Source organism: Cylas formicarius, unplaced genomic scaffold (assembly GCF_029955315.1).
Source record: "Cylas formicarius isolate icCylForm1 unplaced genomic scaffold, icCylForm1.1 PGA_scaffold_10__41_contigs__length_53128322, whole genome shotgun sequence".
In the NCBI taxonomy this organism is placed as follows: Eukaryota; Metazoa; Arthropoda; class Insecta; order Coleoptera; family Brentidae; genus Cylas; species Cylas formicarius.
In genome coordinates, this window is record NW_026844214.1 from 52435903 (window position 1) to 52442294 (window position 6392).

The 6392-nt window shown below is 35.6% G+C and overlaps 1 long non-coding RNA gene across 4 annotated transcripts; it reads left to right on the forward strand.

The window, feature by feature from the left end:
- Window positions 1-4364, forward strand: LOC132703242 (uncharacterized). 4 transcript variants are annotated; one of them, XR_009619048.1, is made up of 6 exons: window positions 1-443; window positions 494-686; window positions 737-1151; window positions 1205-1406; window positions 1737-2105; window positions 3979-4364. It is a non-coding gene; the product is annotated as an uncharacterized LOC132703242 (long non-coding RNA). The 4 variants fall into 4 exon arrangements; XR_009619042.1 differs by having other exon boundaries at window positions 1737-1874; window positions 1931-4364; XR_009619047.1 differs by having other exon boundaries at window positions 737-932; window positions 983-1151; window positions 1737-4364.
- Window positions 4365-6392: the final 2028 nt, after the last annotated feature.

The following is a 6392-nucleotide window of genomic DNA, read 5'->3' on the forward strand; positions in this document are numbered from 1 at the left end:
CTGTTTGCTTACAATCCGACCCTGCTTCGTGTACAAATGCAATGCCATTTCGGCAGGGCTATAGGCTACGAAACCTTTCGAACTCGAAAAGGCGCTACTAATTTTGAATAGGTACTTAATATTGGGTAAAAGTAATAGATAAGATTGTTTTACATTAAATATTTGACAGATCGATGTAACTCGTCAAGCGGAATCCGAGAAGAAAAATGACGGATGTGCTGTTTGCTGATAGTCCAGAACGGCTTCGTGTACAAATGCATGGCGGGGAGACCAGAAAGTTTTCGAAACTGCGTGAGTGGAAGTCTGCGTTGGACAAATTTTGAAAATATCTGAAGGTTTAACGAATTTTGGAGAATTCGACAGAGCTACAGACTACGAAACCTTTCGAAACGAACACACGTGTCCTGTTGAACTTGAAAAAAGACGAAATTATTTTTAAAAAGGTATATTGTTGCTAAATAATAGATTTTTTTTTAATTAAAATATTTGACAGATCATGGTAACTCGTGAAGCAACATCTCAGAATTGAATCGGGGAACGAGGAATCAAAAAAAGGTTAACAATTTGGATCATTTTGGAAGATACATACGCCGCGCTTTTCAAAGCGGACAGACGTGCCCTTGTCCAACTGAAACGAACACACGTGTCCTGTTGAACTTGAAAAAAGACGAAATTATTTTAAAAAGGTATATTGTTGCTAAATAATAGATTTTTTTTTAATTAAAATATTTGACAGATCATGGTAACTCGTGAAGCAACATCTCAGAATTGAATCGGGGAGTTGTGTATTTGCTGGCAATCCGGGCCTGCTTGGATCATTTTGGAAGATACATACGCCGCGCTTTTCAAAGCGGACAGACGTGCCCTTGTCCAACTGAAACGAACACACGTGTCCTGTTGAACTTGAAAAAAGACGAAATTATTTTAAAAAGGTATATTGTTGCTAAATAATAGATTTTTTTTTAATTAAAATATTTGACAGATCATGGTAACTCGTGAAGCAACATCTCAGAATTGAATCGGGGAGTTGTGTATTTGCTGGCAATCCGGGCCTGCTTGGATCATTTTGGAAGATACATACGCCTGCGCTTTTCAAAGCGGACAGACGTGCCCGTGTCCCACTTGACAAAGGCGGAATTATTTTAGGAAAGGTATATTATTTGTAAAAAAAAAATATACAATTTTTAAGTAACATATTTGACAGACCATGGCAACTAGTAAAGCAGAATCCGAGAATTCAATCGGCGGCTGTATGTTGACTGACAAGAATATAATTGCTGTTAATCCGGCCCTGCTTCTTGTACAAATGCATAGTGGGGAGACATGAACATTTTTCGAAAATGCGGCCCTATCCTCTTGGGATTCTACGTTGGACAAATTCTGAAAACGACCCAGAAATATAATTGGTGAGAAAATAGTTTTTTTTTGTTGTGTTAACAGTTAACAATTTTTTTATTTTGGAAATAAGGGGTTTCAGTGTGTACTGGTAATAGTGAATCAATTTAATGACCTCAGCATCTCTAAACCCCCATCTTGAGACGCGTTAACGATCCGGATCGAGTTACGTCGCGTAATTGTGTCACTTTTTTAATTAAAAAATGAAAGAGATGTACCTACCATACTTTAGAAACCCCTACTCCCCTTTGGAGGTGATGAAATAAGTTTTGGCATAAAATATAAGTTCCTCGTATTACTTTGATATAAGTATAAGTCTTGCCTGTTTTTTTTTTTTAAAGGAGGTTCAAACCCGTGCGAGGTGAGGTTTGATATATGAAACAGACCAGTCATGGGGACACGAGATATGGAAAGTTTCAGCGTAGTCGTCGCCACATTGCTGCCAACACTGCATATATAAGGAATCACGAACCATTCAGGTAAAATTTTGAAAACACATAGTTATGGCAATATAGAACCTCTCTTTTTTTAACAGGAATATTGAGACTTAGACCAGTATCTTTTAAGTAGGCATGTGGGGTAAAGAAGACGCAGAAGCTTCACTCGGGTACCGTCGGTAACGTAGGCGATTGATATATTTCCACCACTACATATGTTGGATTGGAATTTCCCATTTGATGCTTTGACTGACTAAATGAGGAAACTTGGAGGTAAGCTCTTACGGAATTCTATCGAAATATGTTTAGTAACATATTGGTGCATTACTCTGTCTTCCAGTCAGTTTCACATAAACTTTGCACGTATTATAGAAATCCCACCTACTTTTTTTTGTGTTAATATTATTGAAAGTAGTAGCTGGTAGCTGTAGTCATAAGCCCAGAGAGTCTCTGTTTTGAACATAATACACAAAATGGGGCGTTCAAAAACAATAGACTGCATGCCTTTTAGAGTCGGCGTAAACTATGGTCATATACCCCTGATCAAATTCAGAACTAGAAAATCGTTGTGTCTCTGCATTAAAAATAATAGTAAAATTTATTGTAGGCACCTAGTAGAGTATCGAAAATTTCCATTTTTAGTGCCAAATTGGTTACTCCAGTAAATTCCAACTGTTCTAATTTTTTTTTAATAATTTATGATGTTAGTGAGTTTCATTGCAATTATTTGTTACTTAAATTTTCTACGTATTAAACCTTAATTAACAATACGTTATTCGTTAACGCAGGTAGAATTAATGACGCTAACTGACCTGATTTTGTCCAGGGGGGCGTAGTACGGTAGTTTGTACTGTGATGTTTGGTAGTTTGGCAGTGAGCTCTCATTTATGAAACTGGGGAATGTTTCGTTATCTTCAAATCGTAAACACGTATCATTAGAATTATATTTTTAAAATATTGATTAGGACATGTACTAAGTAACTAAATGTTCTAGCGAAAATATTCACACATATTGCGGAAAACGTACAAATTTAAATTAGAGAAAATTAACTATTTTTAGAGGTTGGTTTTTCAAAAAGGTGGGGATTTAGTTAGAGAACAGATAGAGACTAAAGGGAAGCTCTATGAGAAAAGTTAGAATTAAAAAGTCGATGTTTTCGTGTCATAGCGAAAGATGGGTTATTATTAAAAATAATACTTGCATTAATTGTTGTCACCATTTGTGAAAAATATGGAAAATATCCTCTAGGTTCGCATACCTTTTTTTAATTTTTTTAAGGTGGCTAACAAAATACACAGACAGAAAAGTTTAGATCCTGTTCGTTAATGTAGCGCATAGAAAAAAATTAGAAAAGAGAACGTTTCGTGTATGGCATACGTAGTTAGTACGGAATATTAATCTGAAGGCTTCAAGACAGTGAAAGAGTGATGCGCTTAAGTGTGGTTCAGAGAGGTTATTTGGGCTGTAGAAGTTTTTCTTTGAACAGGGTTCAAATAGCGTCTCCTAGAGCGTTAGCAGAGAAGAGTATTACAGTAATTAGTATAAGCGTCCAGATTTCATTGTTGTTGAGATTGGCATAGAAACACACTTTTATGTAGTAGTAGCAGCAGCTTTAAAGTATATGAGTTTTTAGTTAAGATGCCTTTCGAGTTTGCTTTATGGCTTGATAGGAAATTAAAGGGTAGATACAGATAAGTTACGAAAAAAAGTATGTACACTATTCTCAAAGATCAGCAATAAATAAAAGAAATTGATGAAATAGTAAAGTTGACTGCGATATCTGAAAATCATCAATAAGATAGATAAATTAATTTTGAAAATATTAAATAATAAAAACAAATAATAAAATAGCAAAGAAAATCAAAATCATCAATAAGATAGATAAATTAATTTTGTAAATATTAAATAATAAAAATAAAATTATAATAGCAAAGAAAGCCTACCACGGCCACATACACATAATATTTTCGACATATGAACTTTTCCCAGATAAATAGTCAAATATTTCACGATACCTTAAAACAGAAGCATGCGGAAATATGTATGAAGTTAACGCACGGTAGATGGCTTATTAATTAAAAAGGTATATGGTTTCTAATATCCTACTTTATTAATGAAAATTTTAACCAGGTTTTTGTTTTGCAGATATTATTGCTGGTGCCTGCCAGCTTCCAGTTCCGAGAAAAGAAATCCAACACTTTTCGTCTTTATTTCCCCTGTCCTTTGTGCGCAATAAAAGTACAGTTTGTACCCGCGAGGGTACACATTCGCAGAAGTATATGTTTTTAAAATAAATGTTTTGGTCAATATTCACTAGGTGGGGTTACCTTATTAAAGAAAATCTTATTCCAAGAGGGGACACTAGTTTACATTCGAACCGCTAGAGGGTGCAGATGGTCACGCGAACAATATGATCAAGTCTCATTGACGGCATTGCTTTTCTTAAGGGTGGGAAAATATCTGGGCTCTGATTGGCTTCGCCGCCATCGCAAACTAGAGGTGGGGAGATTGATTAAACCCCATTGGTGCTTGCTTATCCAATGGGAGCCAGTTTCAAGGGATTATGGGTAAAGGGGGAGGAGCTAGAGAGTCGTGGGGAAGGAGGACACGCCCACAAAAGGGAGAGGAGTGGGGGAAGCCTATATTGTACTTATTCACTACTTACCACTTACTGCCCTAGTGGCCAAGAGCGTGAGATCTTCCAGACCCCTAGATGACACTGCTACAGCAGTTTCATCTTCATATAAGGAAACATAATTGTCTGGGAAAGAATCAGATATATCATTAATAAATATTATAAATAATAAAGGTCCCAGTATGCTTTGCTGTGGTACACCGCTGGTGAGTTCTTTAGATGAGGATCTAATCACAGCAGTATCACTTCTAAGCACAACTCTTTGGTCACGACCCTTTAAAAACCGCAATTGTTTAACTTATTCAACAACAAATTAATATCAAGCACATCAAAAGCTCGCTTGAAGTCAAAGTCGAGGAGTTGTCCGTTGGCTTGTTGGAGGACAGGGCTAATGTCTGGTTCAAAAATAATTATCTTAAATTAAATTTAGACAAGACCCAGAGTATTGCTTGGCATTAGGATCGATGATAGTCTAAATTGGAAACAACATATCTCAGACCTGAAAAATAGATTGTCCGACGACTGAGAGGCCTGATAGGTACAAGGACTCTGCTTATGGTCTATTTTTCTTTGTTGCATTCCCACTTATGCTATGGCACTGTGCTGTGGGGTGATTAATTAGCTGCTGTGGAGATTTTTAGAATGCAGAAAAGGGCCATTCGAGTCGTTGCTAATGTAGGATATAGGGACCATTGTCAACTTTATTTTAAAAAATTTAAAGTGATGCCCCTTCCTTGCATCTATATCTACTACCAGTTATTAGAGATACAAAGAACGAAAGGAAACTTTAGCGCTAATTCTGATTGCCATTCCTATCCAACTCGTACGGGGGATTTCCTTAGACGGCCTAGGTTTAGACTGAGGAAGTCTGAGAGCAACTCATTGAACCTGAAATTGTATAATGTTTTGCCAGGTACCGTGAAAAAGATGACCAATAGAAAATTTAAACATATTATTAAAGAATTCCTACAACGTCATTGTTTTTACTCCCTGCGAGCACACATTGACACTGTCACTGGTATCGATGCGCTATAAAACTGTATAGTAGATTTTAGTACACTTAAATTTAATTTCTGACTTGCTACAATTGTACGTTCCTTTTATACGAAACGTAGTCAATAAATGAATCTATCTATCTATCTATCTATCATACATAATATTTTATTATTCTGATCCAGGTTCGAGACTATTTGATTATATAAGGAAACTAAACAGTCTTGAGTATATTTTGGAAAAAACCATAGAAGTGATATTCCACGGTAATTAGAAATTAAATGGGTATTGTTCTTTTTGTGTATAGGCACAACAATGGAGTATTTTAAGGCAGAGGCAAATAAATCTTCTAAAAAAGACAGATTGATCAAAAAAGAGGTTTAACTATAAAATCTGTAACAAGTTTTATTAATGAAGAGGGTATTTCATTGTACCCAGCTGAATCTTTTTTTGTAACTGACGAAGTAATGCATCGAAGGTCAACACCCATGAAAAGTGTTAAGAATAGACTTCGACTTGAAGATTTTTTATTAGTTGTTTGTGTTGTTTTTATATTATTTATTATTTCTCTAACGGAATCCGTTAAATTTTTCAGAGGTCGCGTGTAAATCGACATACTCACTACCTTCATCAGCAATGAAGTAATCTGGAAACTTTTTATGTTTAGATAGGCTACTTTCATTTTTTATAATCGTCCACTCCGTTTGAGATTTAAAAGAGGTTGTGAGACGTTTATTGTAAAAACTTTTCATTTGTAAACTGGTTTTAAATAATTATTTATTGCAGAAAGCGATGGCAACTTCCACACTTCTCATTATAACAGCAATTCCAAATAAATAAATATCTTGGAATGAGTGTCATCTGCTCTTTTTAGTTTTCATGAAGCCACTAGATAAAACCCCAAACTTAGCAGATATGAGCTCTTCCGACA